Source organism: Ambystoma mexicanum, chromosome 11, assembly GCF_040938575.1.
Source record: "Ambystoma mexicanum isolate Mex_15411 chromosome 11, UKY_AmexF1_1, whole genome shotgun sequence".
NCBI classification, from domain to species: Eukaryota; Metazoa; Chordata; class Amphibia; order Caudata; family Ambystomatidae; genus Ambystoma; species Ambystoma mexicanum.
The window spans coordinates 772,008-785,580 of record NC_090934.1 but is presented as its reverse complement, the minus strand read 5'-3'; the positions used below and the strand labels follow the sequence as shown (position 1 = coordinate 785,580).

The 13,573-nt window shown below is 49.1% G+C and overlaps 1 protein-coding gene across 1 annotated transcript in view; it reads right to left on the bottom strand.

Annotated features, from left to right (window-relative positions):
• LOC138502969 (zinc finger protein 271-like) overlaps positions 1-3,298 on the bottom strand; it is a 72,078-nt gene extending 68,780 nt beyond the window's left edge. Inside the window, exon 1 of the mRNA XM_069622376.1 lies at positions 3,215-3,298. The gene's annotated coding sequence lies outside the window, so the exon portion shown is untranslated. The remainder of the gene's footprint in view (positions 1-3,214) is intronic.
• Between the last annotated feature and the right edge of the window lie 10,275 nt (positions 3,299-13,573).

Below are 13,573 nucleotides of genomic sequence, written 5' to 3'. Positions count from 1 at the left end.
GTCTGACTGCTCAGCCACAGCTACCAACTAAATCTTTGTGGTAGAGACTGATACCAAAGGAGATTTATCGCTTATACCTGTAGTCTTAATCTTCTGTAGTGCTCCCTAAGGGAACTGCACAGGATTCTGCCTCTCAAGAGCATGTTCCTAAAACACAGATTATAGCTGCTCACCCCTAGGCTACACAGCAGGCCTGTGCCGGGGCCTTAACTAACCTGAGTGTGGACCTGGCTCCAGCCCTGGGCCTTCTCATCTGATAAGCAGCTGAGAGTCAAGAGCATATTCCATCACACAGATTATCTCTGCTCACCCCTAAGCTACACAGCAGGCCTGTGCAGGGGCCTTAACTAACCTGAGTGTGGGCCTGGATCCAGTCCTGGGCCTTCTCATCTGATAAGCAGCTGAGAGTCAAGAGCATGTTCCATCACACAGATTATCTTCACTCACCCCTAAGCTACACAGCAGGCCTGTGCAGGGGCCTTAACTAACCTCAGTGTGGACCTGGCTCCAGCCCTGGGCCTTCTCATCTGATAAGCAGCTGAGAGTCAAGAGCATGTTCCATCACACAGATTATCTTCACTCACCCCTAAGCTACACAGCAGGCCTGTGCAGGGGCCTTAACTAACCTGAGTGTGGACCTGGCTCCAGCCCTGGGCCTTCTCATCTGATAAGCAGCTGAGAGTCAAGAGCATGTTCCATCACACAGATTATCTTCACTCACCCCTAAGCTACACAGCAGGCCTGTGCAGGAGCTGGAACTAACCTGAGTGTGGGCCTGGCTCCAGCCCTAAGCTTTCTCATCTGATAAGCAGCTGAGAGTCAAGAGCATGTTCCATCACACAGATTATCTTCACTCACCCCTAAGATACACAGCAGGCCTGTGCAGGGGCCTTAACTAACCTCAGTGTGGGCCTGGCTCCAGCCCTAAGCTTTCTCATCTGATAAGCAGCTGAGAGTCAAGAGCATGTTCACATTACAAAGAGTCAGGGAATAACTAACAAGTAAAGGGGGTGCTTTCCAAAAAGCAATATGTCTTTGCATGTTTTTTATTTGTAGCGGTGGGTTGTTGTTTTGGGGAGCAATGCACGGATCTCTTTTTGGGACTCCCTCAGATCTGACATATAAAGATAAAGGGATTTATCACGAATTGGGCTGTATCCCGGTAGTATTATGGCCGGGGCTATTAGTGTTACTGCCAAACCCCCCCCCCCAGCGCTATTAGTTCCATTCCCCATTGGGCCCATTCGGGAATTCCCCATTGGGCCCAATGGGGAATTTTCGGTGCTACTACGGCCGGTGGTAATAGCGCAGCGGTAATAGCGCCAAAAATTGGCAACATCGCAGCGGATTTGCCCCCAGCTAAAAGCTGGGGGCAAATCCACCAAGCCCGTGATTTGGTGGACCCTTAAATGCAGAGGTAATAGCGTTACCGCCGCATTTAAGGGTTACCGCCAAACTCGTGATGAGGCCCAAAATAATATAGGCGCGAAAGAACAACCTTGCTTCCAACCATGGAATGTCTGGATTTTTCTCGGTAGTACCCCATCTGACGAAAGCCTCACCTGGACCGAAGTGCCAGAGTACAGGAGCCCGATTGCTTCTACAAGATCAGGGGGACAGTTCCAATCTATGAGTTTGAACCACAGCCGTTCCCGGTCAATTAATGTACCTTCTGCCCTGGTGCTGATGTTTCCTCCCAGCGCACCAGCTCCCGCAAATATGAACTGGAACCAGGAAGCAAAGAGAGCAAGATCCAGAGCGCTGATGACAAAGTGCCCTGGTCCATTTGTATGTGCGAGGAGGCACAGGAGCGCCTCCTCGCACAGACAAACATGCAGTTCCTCAGCCAGCATTCCTAATGGGCCATCCAAGGTTGGGGAAGCAAAACCCCTCAGCCTTTGCATGGCTCATTGGATTTGCAAGGTTAAGGAACATAACTGTCTAACAGAAACCACATTTCCCTTTGACAGTTCAAGCCAGCCGAGGAGCTCCTCACCTCCTCCATAATGGGCGTCGGATCCGAGCGGTCTGCGCCCCCCTTGACCATTATGGAGAAGTCACGTATGGTACACCGTCAATGAATGTATGCACAGGGTCACTGTGGCTGGAGATGACATTTTGTGACTTGGAAGCTATGTACACGAACTGCACTGTTGGTAACGCAGTGATTTTGAACACATTAAGGAACCCATAGTCATGCCCTACCATAGAAGGCTACCAGGGTAGCTCAGCAGGTTGAGTGATTGTTGCTAAGATGTTATATATTTAAAACTGGCTGCAAAGCTTATGACTTTTTTGCAATTGCTTATAAAAAACAAGTGCTACAAAATGTGTTCGGCCAAGGGGTTGGTTGGGCTGGTATCTTGTTTGTATTCAGGGTGAAGGTGGGGGAATGCCCGCCCCCACAATGACAATCGAAAGGTGGCACCCATGAAACCACACTGTAATTTCCTAGAAACTGCTGTCAGTGTAATTGAAACACTTATGTGTGATCAAGCAGTTTGATAAATAGAAATATATCCTGTGAAAAAACACAAAAGGAATGGACAAGAAAAATCATAGTGTATTTGTGTGGCACTAGTGTGAATGTAAATTTAAGTTTGGAAATGTCTCGTTTTTTTCTAGACAAGTGGAAGTGGCACATTTGGAAAATAGTGTGCCCAGCCTATATAGTCTGCTTTTAACAGTGATGGCCCCCACCCCAGAGATATTGATCGGCCATTGATTGCCCGAGGCTGAGCAAACAGAGCCTGCAAATGCAAAAATGACGGCCAAGGAGCCCCTTTAAGGCTCCCTGAGAGAGTTCTTTGCAGAGGAGGTAGCACCAATCTGTGGGGGGAGGGGCGCATGCTGTGCACCCCATGAGTTATCAAGGGCACAAACACATCCCTAAAAAGTAAACGGACCAAAGCGCCATCTTGTCTTACAGCGCCTGGAAACACTTGTGTGTAGGCGCTATACACACGGCCAATAAATAAATAAATAAAAGTACGGATTCTCGGGGGGCAAAACTATGCAGGCAGGAGTCCCTGCAGATGCAGCTGTGGGTGCGGACCTGGGAGTGAAGCGCTGTGTGGCATGCGGCATGCATCATGCATGGCATGCATGGCATGCAGCACAGCTCATGAACACGCGTGCCCCAGCAGTCCCTCCTCCTGCATGCTCTGCTCTGGGTCGGGGAGCGAGACTCGAGGCTGGGAGAGCGGGGCCTCACCTTAAATGCACGTGCACGAGATCATCCAGCCGCACGCACCCTCCCTCATATGCGGGTCTGCAGTCCGAGTCAGCAACAGCGAAGACGGACTCGCAGGCGCCGCCCGGCTCCAATGCAATGGAAAGTGTTGCGGGGCGCCATGTTGAAATCCCCTCGATACACTTTCAACTCCTATCTGCTCGGAGTCAACAACAGCGAAGACGGACACACACACATGCGCCGCCCGCTTCCAATGCAATGGAAAGTGTTGCGGGGGCGCCATGTTGAAATCCCCTCGATACACTTTCAACTCCTATCTGCTCGGAGTCAACAACAGCGAAGACGGACACACACACATGCGCCGCCCGCTTCCAATGCAAGGGAAAGTGTTGCGGGGGCGCCATGTTGGACTCCCCTCGATACACAAGCAACTAATGTCCTCTAAAAAACTACAGTCCTCAGCAGGGAAAAAGCACACACCCCCACACTAGAAAAGTATGTCATCTTAAAATCACTTGTGAAAGATTAACAATATATAAAAAAGAATTAAATAGAAACAGTTGCCAACATAAATAATTCCTCAATTCAGCAGAGCCTCCTTCTTATGCATTAAAACAGATTTCAAATTAAGGCTTCCCATCAACAGTGTCCCACTTAGGGGAGACTTAGTAGCGCATGGTATGTTTCGGACTCAAAATGTCCAAATGTACACTGTTGGGAGCCTTCGTTTCACATTTGGAAGCTGGCGAGACCACCTTTGGGCTTTGTGTATTCCCAGTCTCCCACTTATGGTTTCTTTTTTCAAACACACACTGTACATGCTTAAGTGAGTTATATATAACATAGCTCTCAACTCACACGCTTTTGGCGGTGCCACCTGCCCTGTAAAGGGCTGACTCACCCACCAAACCACCTGCACGCCCATTCATTCCAATGGGCGTTTCACCCGCAAAAAAACAAAATCGGGTGATTTCACCCGTCTTTGCGACACAAATGGTTGAGAGCTATGTATATAAGTGACATTTTAGCATTCCTTCATAAAAAAAATACAAAAAAAGCAAATGCACTGAATGCAAGCATGCATTCTTAGGGCATTTTCTTTTTAAGGCAAAATACTGGGTGAATGGTATTGGATGGCATACTGGCTGTGCTTGTGCTACTGGCCTTCTTCTTGCTGGGGGTGGGGGTGGTGTTGCTCCATTTCTATATTGATTTAAAGGCCAAGGCACTCCTCAACTGAATGGGTAGGTGGGATCGGGGCAAGGGTGTTTGGTTAACATGCTGGGCCTGCAGTCTGTCAGGTTTTCAAACCATGTTTATCTGTATAGGATTTTAAAGGGAAAAGCTCACACAGCTTAGTTGGATGAGTAATGTTTACCTCCATTAAAAAGCTCAACACTGAATGAAATATTAAGCTGTCTATTCCATGTCCATGGTGACTGCTAGTACACAGGGCTCAAGTGCTAAAAAAAACGGGAAGAGTCTGACATATGCAATGGGAAGTACCTTCCCAGGAGCAGAGCACATTCTAAAAGAAAAAATACAAATGTCATTAACATTATCTTTCCCAACTGCGCAAAGTGCACAGGACAAATAAGCATTTGCCAAGAGAACAGTTTTAATATAATATTGTTCCCGAGTATTAAAGGTGCACACCTTTTATATACAAGAATCAGTATAAAATATGTGTTTTTTTGGCTAAGTAACCTCGGGGGACTTGAGTTGAGTCCTAGCTGCGGCATTGGTTTACTTCAAATGGAGGTGTTAGGCAGAATCATATGTAGTACCCTTTGGAAACACCACACACAATTAAGACTACAAGTGACAGTACAAATTCACCTTTGGTACAAGCCTGTACTACACAGTAAAGTGGTAGCGATGGCTGAGCAACCAGACTTATCTCAAGAGTAAAGTGAGCAGTATCAATAGTTACACAAAGGACAGCAATTACTATGATTCAAACAAACACTGACTCAAGGTTTCTGAGTAAAAGAATATAAATGTATGTACACATCAGTTATAAAACAATTCACTATTATCAAGCAGTTGAAAAATCTCAATCTTAATACACTACACACCACCCAATAGATTCAGGACAAGTTAAGCTCCCAAATGAAAAGGAGGAAGTTGAAAAAAGAAGTTACAGAATGTTTTCAGGAAAAGATTATTTTTTTGTACATTTGTAAGGTGTTTATACATCAAGTAAATTGTGTTTCAGATTATGACAGATCAGCGATAGCAGTGGAGGAGGGCAGGGTTATGTATGGGCAGGTTATGCATGTTTTGAGGCTCTTTCTGAAAGTGGTGATGGAGAATGCAGTGCGTATGTGGAGAGGTAGGGTGTTCCATGCCCTGGCTGTGCAGTGGGTAAATGCTTGTTTTTATGTGCATGGCAGGGTTATGCGTGGGCAGGTTATGCATGTTTTGAGGCTCTTTCTGAAAGTGGTGATGGAGAATGCAGTGCGTATGTGGAGAGGTAGGGTGTTCCATGCCCTGGCTGTGCAGTGGGTAAATGCTTGTTTTTATGTGCATGGCAGGGTTATGCGTGGGCAGGTTATGCATGTTTTGAGGCTCTTTCTAAAGTGGTGATGGAGGATGCAGTGCTTGTTTGGAGAGGTAGGGTGTTCCATGCCCTGGGTGCCCAGTGGGTAAATGCTTGTTTTTGTGTGCATGTGACTTTGCAGAGTGGAACGTGTAGAAGGTGTTGGCTGGATAGTCCGGTGTTTGTGTGGGTGATTGGGAGGAGTTTGTCATGAACGTAAGATGGTGTTTTGGGGTGGATGGCTTTGAATACAATGCAGAGTCCTTTGAAGGCAATACTCTGGGTTACGGGGAACCAGTGGAGCTGGGTGAGAGCCGGTGTGATGTGTGAATGTTTGGGTAGGGGGTTAAGAGGAGCCAATGGAGCTGGGTGGGAGCCGGGGTGATGTATGAATGTTTGGGTAGGGGGTTACAGGGAGCCAGTGGAGCTGGGTGAAAGCTGGGGTGATGTGTTAATGTTTGGGTAGGGGGTTACAGGGAGCCAGTGGATATGGGTGAGAGCAGGGAAGATGTGTGAATGTTTGAATAAGGGGTTACGGGGAGCCAGTGGAGCTGGGAGGCAGTGGGGGTGATGTGTGAATGTTTGGGTAGGGGGTTATGGGGAGCCAGTGGATCTGGGTGAGAGCAGGGAAGATGTGTGAATGTTTGAGTAGGGGGTTACGGGGAGCCAGTGGAGCTGGGTGAGAGCCGGGGTGATGAGTGAATGTTTGGGTAGGGGGTTACGGGGAGCCAGTGGATCTGGGTGAGAGCAGGGAAGATGTGTGAATGTTTGAGTAGGGGGCTACGGGGAGCCAGTGGAGCTAGGAGGTTGCGGGGGTGATGTGTAAAATTTTGGGTAGGGGGTTACGGGAGCCAGTGGAGCTGGGTGAGAGCCATGGTGATGTGTGAATGTTTGGGTAGGGGGTTATAGGGAGCCAGTGGAGCTGGGTGAGAGGCGGGGTGATGTGTAAAATTTTGGGTAGGGGGTTACGGGAGCCAGTGGAGCTGGGTGGGAGCCATGGTGATGTGTGAATGTTTGGGTAGGGGGTTACAGGGAGCCAGTGGAGCTGGGTGAGAGCCGGGGTGATGTGTGAATGTTTGGGTAGGGGGTTACGGGGAGCCAGTGGATCTGGGTGAGAGCAGCGGTGATGTGTGAATGTTTGGGTAGGGGGTTACAGGGAGCCAGTGGATCTGGGTGAGAGCAGGGAAGATGTGTGAATGTTTGGGTAGGGGGTTACGGGGAGCCAGTGGAGCTAGGAGGGAGCGGGGGTGATGTGTAAAATTTTGGGTAGGGGTCATGGGGAGCCAGTGGAGCTGGGTGAGAGCAGGGGTGATGTGTGAATGTTTGGGTAGGGGGTTACAGGGAGCCAGTGGATCTGGGTGAGAGCAGGGAAGATGTGTGAATGTTTGGGTAGGGGGTTACTGGGAACCAGTGGATCTGGGTGAGAGCAGGGAAGATGTGTGAATGTTTGAGTAGGGGGTTACGGGAGCCAGTGGAGCTGGGTGAGAGCCATGGTGATGTGTGAATGTTTGGGTAGGGGGTTACAGGGAGCCAGTGGAGCTGGGTGAGAGCCGGGGTGATGTGTGAATGTTTGGGTAGGGGGTTACGGGGAGCCAGTGGAGCTGGGTGAGAGCCGGGGTGATGTGTGAATGTTTGGGTAGGGAGAGGATCTCATAGATCCGCTTTGTCATGACCGTGTATTTACAAAGATTTTGGACACACAATCTAATAAGAATGTGGCTTTGGTATGAGTGGGAGACTACATTTAATAGTCGATATGGTCCTTTAGATAGCCATTTTGGTCTTTGCAATGCCTCGGCAACTTTGAAGCACCTTATAACAACATTATTCAGGGCGTGTGTGGTGATGCATTTAGGTAACATCCTAATGTGTGGAGCATTTGGAGAGCCGGGCTGAAGGCAGCCAGACTTCCAGGCAAGTGGCATGAGGTAGATGGCATGCTGCTGCAGATGTAAAGGTTTAGGCGCTGAGTCGATGTAATTGCGGCTTGAGCCCCTACATTATTAATAGGATGCCCACAACATCAACATGACATCTGTGTGTGCAGCTGCTTATACGAGAGATGGAAGCTGAATTAACCACCCAATCCAAGATACATAACATGGGGGTGGGGGGAGGCTGCTCTCAAGAAGCTCAAACATCTGGGGAACTTAAACAGGCTCTATTAGGGCCTGTTACACCGCCTGCTCCCCCAGTGCCTAGAGGGAGCTGGATTCTGCGGAACTTAAGCAGGCTCTATTAGGACCTGTTACATACCTGCTCCCCCAGTGCCTATAGGGAGTTGGATTCTGGGGAACTTAAACAGGCTCTATTAGGACCTGTTACACTGCCTGCTCCTCCAGTGCCTAGAGGGAGCTGGATTCTGGGGAACTTAAACAGGCTCTATTAGGACCTGTTACACTGCCTGCTCCCCCCCCCCAGTGCCTAGAGGGAGCTGGATTCTGGGGAACTTAAACAGGCTCTATTAGGACCTGTTACACTGCCTGCTCCCCCAGTGCCTAGAGGGAGCTGGATTCTGCGGAACTTAAGCAGGCTCTATTAGGACCTGTTACACTGCCTGCTCCCCCCCCCCAGTGCCTAGAGGGAGCTGGATTCTGGGGAACTTAAACAGGCTCTATTAGGACCTGTTACACTGCCTGCTCCTCCAGTGCCTAGAGGGAGCTGGATTCTGCGGAACTTAAGCAGGCTCTATTAGGACCTGTTACACTGCCTGCTCCCCCCCCAGTGCCTAGAGGGAGCTGGATTCTGGGGAACTTAAACAGGCTCTATTAGGACCTGTTACACTGCCTGCTCCCCCCCCCCCCAGTGCCTAGAGGGAGCTGGATTCTGCGGAACTTAAACAGGCTCTATTAGGACCTGTTACACTGCCTGCTCCTCCAGTGCCTAGAGGGAGCTGGATTCTGCGGAACTTAAGCAGGCTCTATTAGGACCTGTTACACTGCCTGCTCCTCCCCCCGAGTGCCTAGAGGGAGCTGGATTCTGGGGAACTTAAACAGGCTCTATTAGGACCTGTTACACTGCCTGCTCCTCCAGTGCCTAGAGGGAGCTGGATTCTGCGGAACTTAAACAGGCTCTATTAGGACCTGTTACACTGCCTGCTCCCCCCCCCAGTGCCTAGAGGGAGCTGGATTCTGGGGAACTTAAACAGGCTCTATTAGGACCTGTTACACTGCCTGCTCCTCCAGTGCCTAGAGGGAGCTGGATTCTGCGGAACTTAAGCAGGCTCTATTAGGACCTGTTACACTGCCTGCTCCCCCCCCCAGTGCCTAGAGGGAGCTGGATTCTGGGGAACTTAAACAGGCTCTATTAGGACCTGTTACACTGCCTGCTCCCCCCCCCCAGTGCCTAGAGGGAGCTGGATTCTGCGGAACTTAAACAGGCTCTATTAGGACCTGTTACACTGCCTGCTCCCCCAGTGCCTAGAGGGAGCTGGATTCTGCGGAACTTAAGCAGGCTCTATTAGGACCTGTTACACTGCCTGCTCCCCCCCCCCCAGTGCCTAGAGGGAGCTGGATTCTGGGGAACTTAAACAGGCTCTATTAGGACCTGTTACACTGCCTGCTCCTCCAGTGCCTAGAGGGAGCTGGATTCTGCGGAACTTAAACAGGCTCTATTAGGACCTGTTACACTGCCTGCTCCCCCAGTGCCTAGAGGGAGCTGGATTCTGGGGAACTTAAACAGGCTCTATTAGGACCTGTTACACTGCCTGCTCCTCCAGTGCCTATAGGGAGCTGGATTCTGGGTAACTTAAACAGGCTCTATTAGGACCTGTTACACTGCCTGCTCCCCCAGTGCCTAGAGGGAGCTGGATTCTGGGGAACTTAAACAGGCTCTATTAGGACCTGTTACACTACCTGCTCCCCCAGTGCCTATAGGGAGTTGGATTCTGGGGAACTTAAACAGGCTCTATTAGGACCTGTTACACTGCCTGCTCCTCCAGTGCCTAGAGGGAGCTGGATTCTGCGGAACTTAAACAGGTTCTATTAGAACCTGTTACACCGCCTGCTCCTCCAGTGCCTAGAGGGAGCTGGATTCTGGGGAACTTAAACAGGCTCTATTAGGACCTGTTACACCGCCTGCTCCCCCAGTGCCTAGAGGGAGCTGGATTCTGGGGAACTTAAACAGGCTCTATTAGGACCTGTTACACTGCCTGCTCCTCCAGTGCCTATAGGGAGCTGGATTCTGGGTAACTTAAACAGGCTCTATTAGGACCTGTTACACCGCCTGCTCCCCCAGTGCCTAGAGGGAGCTGGATTCTGGGGAACTTAAACAGGCTCTATTAGGACCTGTTACACTGCCTGCTCCTCCAGTGCCTATAGGGAGCTGGATTCTGGGTAACTTAAACAGGCTCTATTAGGACCTGTTACACCGCCTGCTCCCCCAGTGCCTAGAGGGAGCTGGATTCTGCGGAACTTAAATAGGTTCTATTAGGACCTGTTACACCGCCTGCTCCCCCAGTACCTAGAGGGAGCTGGATTCAGGGGAACTTAAACAGGCTCTATTAGGACCTGTTACACCGCCTGCTCCTCCAGTGCCTAGAGGGAGCTGGATTCTGCGGAACTTAAACAGGCTATATTAGGACCTGTTACACTGCCTGCTCCTCCAGTGCCTAGAGGGAGCTGGATTCTGGGGCACTTAAACAGGCTCTATTAGGACCTGTTACACTGCCTGCACCCCCAGTGCTTGGAGAGAGCTGGATTCTGGGGAACTTAAACAGGCTCTATTAGGACCTGTTACACTGCCTGCTCCCCCAGTGCCTAGAGGGAGCTGGATTCTGCGGAACTTAAACGGGTTCTATTAGGACCTGTTACACTGCCTGCTCCTCCAGTGCCGAGAGGGAGCTGGATTCTGAGGAACTTAAACAGGCTCTATTAGGATCTGTTACACTGCCTGCTCCCCCAGTGCCTAGAGGGAGCTGGATTCTGGGGAACTTAAACAGGCTCTATTAGGACCTGTTGCCTAATTCATGGTGTCCTGGTGCAGGGGGATGATACACTGTTACAGATGGCTGTGTCTTGGAAGAAGTTAGTTATCTGCTGGTTTGGTGGTAATAGATGCAGATTGCCTAATTCATGGTGTCCTGGTGCAGGGGGATGATACACAGCTACAGATGGCCGTGTCTTGGAAGAAGTTAGTTATCTGCTGGTTTGGTGGTAATAGATGCAGAATGCCTAATTCATGGTGTCCTGGTGCAGGGGGATGATACACAGCTACAGATGGCTGTGTCTTGGAAGAAGTTAGTTATCTGCTGGTTTGGTGGTAATAGATGCAGATTGCCTAATTCATGGTGTCCTGGTGCAGGGGGATGATACACAGCTACAGATGGCCGTGTCTTGGAAGAAGTTAGTTATCTGCTGGTTTGGTGGTAATAGATGCAGAATGCCTAATTCATGGTGTCCTGTTGCAGGGGGATGACACAGTGCTACAGATGGCTGTGTCTTGGAAGAAGTTAGTTATCTGCTGGTTTGGTGGTAATAGATGCAGATTGCCTAATTCATGGTGTCCTGGTGCAGGGGGATGATACACAGCTACAGATGGCTGTGTCTTGGAAGAAGTTAGTTATCTGCTGGTTTGGTGGTAATAGATGCAGATTGCCTAATTCATGGTGTCCTGGTGCAGGGGGATGATACACAGCTACAGATGGCCGTGTCTTGGAAAAAGTTAGTTATCTGCTGGTTTGGTGGTAATAGATGCAGAATGCCTAATTCATGGTGTCCTGTTGCAGGGGGATGACACAGTGCTACAGATGGCTGTGTCTTGGAAGAAGTTAGTTATCTGCTGGTTTGGTGGTAATAGATGCAGAATGCTTAATTCATGGTGTCCTGGTGCAGGAGGATGACACACTGCTACAGATGGCCGTATCTGGGAAGAAGTTAGTTATCTGCTGGTTTGGTGGTAATAGATGCAGATTGCCTAATTCATGGTGTCCTGGTGCAGGGGGATGATACACAGCTACAGATGGCCGTGTCTTGGAAAAAGTTAGTTATCTGCTGGTTTGGTGGTAATAGATGCAGAATGCCTAATTCATGGTGTCCTGTTGCAGGGGGATGACACAGTGCTACAGATGGCTGTGTCTTGGAAGAAGTTAGTTATCTGCTGGTTTGGTGGTAATAGATGCAGAATGCTTAATTCATGGTGTCCTGGTGCAGGAGGATGACACACTGCTACAGATGGCCGTATCTGGGAAGAAGTTAGTTATCTGCTGGTTTGGTGGTAATAGATGCAGATTGCCTAATTCATGGTGTCCTGTTGCAGGGGGATGACACAGTGCTACAGATGGCCGTGTCTTGGAAAAAGTTAGTTATCTGCTGGTTTGGTGGTAATAGATGCAGATTGCCTAATTCATGGTGTCCTGGTGCAGGGGGATGATACACAGCTACAGATGGCTGTGTCTTGGAAGAAGTTAGTTATCTGCTGGTTTGGTGGTAATAGATGCAGATTGCCTAATTCATGGTGTCCTGGTGCAGGGGGATGATACACAGCTACAGATGGCCGTGTCTTGGAAGAAGTTAGTTATCTGCTGGTTTGGTGGTAATAGATGCAGATTGCCTAATTCATGGTGTCCTGGTGCAGGAGGATGATACAGTGCTATAGAGGGCCGTGTCTTGGAAGAAGTTACTTGAAACACTTGTGTATAGGTTTGAGTGCACTCCTCATTCCATCTAACCTTTTTAGGGAATTTTGGAGAGAAGATCACATTCAAGGGAGAAGCTATGGACCAATAGTTCTCTATGAAATTCCTGTAGTACCCAATGAGACCTAGGAAGGCTCTCACCTTGGTTTGAGTAGTAGGTGTTGTCCAATTTTCCACAGCTTCTATCTTGCTGGGCAATGGCCTTATTTCACCTCCTCCTACCTCATGACCAAGGTAGACCACTTTGCTCTGACCAATTTGACATTTACTAGCCTTTATGGTCAGATGGGCCTACTCATGAGCCTGCAAAACATATCCTAAGTGATCATTTTTCCAAGTAGGGCTGAACACTGCAATGTCATCCAAGTATGCCATGCAGAAGTCCTCCATCCCATTCAGAACTTGATTGACCATCCTTTGGAATGTAGCAGATGCATTCTTTAATCCAAAAGGCATTACCTTAAACTGGTAGAGGCCTGCTGGGGTGGAGAATGCAGTTTTCTCCTTGGCATGGTCTGTCAGTGCTATTTGCTAATAGCCTGAAGTGAGATCAAATGTACTGAGGTACTTGGCTGAACCATGTTTGCCCACCAGTTCATCTGTCCTTGATATAGGATGGGCACCAGTCTTTGTGACTGCATTAAGAGCTCTATAGTCCACACAGAATCTCAACTCCTTGGATCCTGCCTTTGGCACTAGTACAACTGGACTAGACCATGAACTTCTAGGTGGCTCTATTACCCCGAGATCAAGCATCTTGTTGACCTCTTCCTTTATGTGGGTTCTTACATGATCTGACATCCTGTAACCTCTGCTTTTAACAGGTAAACAGTCACCAGTGGGAATATCATGCTGGCCCCAAGGGGTCAAGCCTGGTGATAATGATAACAGGGAGGCAAACTGATTTAACAGAAACTTGCACTCCTCCTGTTGTTCCAGTGTCAGATTAGAAGAGAGATTGACTCCTTCTATCTTCTCATCTAAAGGCTGTCCACTGAGTAGGTCAGGTAGAGGTTCACTCTCCTCCTCCTCTTGAGCTGAAGCTTGAAGCAAAGCTCCTACTTCTGGTTTTGAGACATAAGCTTTTAGACGGTTGGTGTGAAAGACTCTGGGAGCTCCTTAGGATTGCCTAAATCAACCAGATAGTTGACCTCCACAGGATTTCCCACAACCTTGAAGGGTCCTATCCATTTGTCCTGTTAGG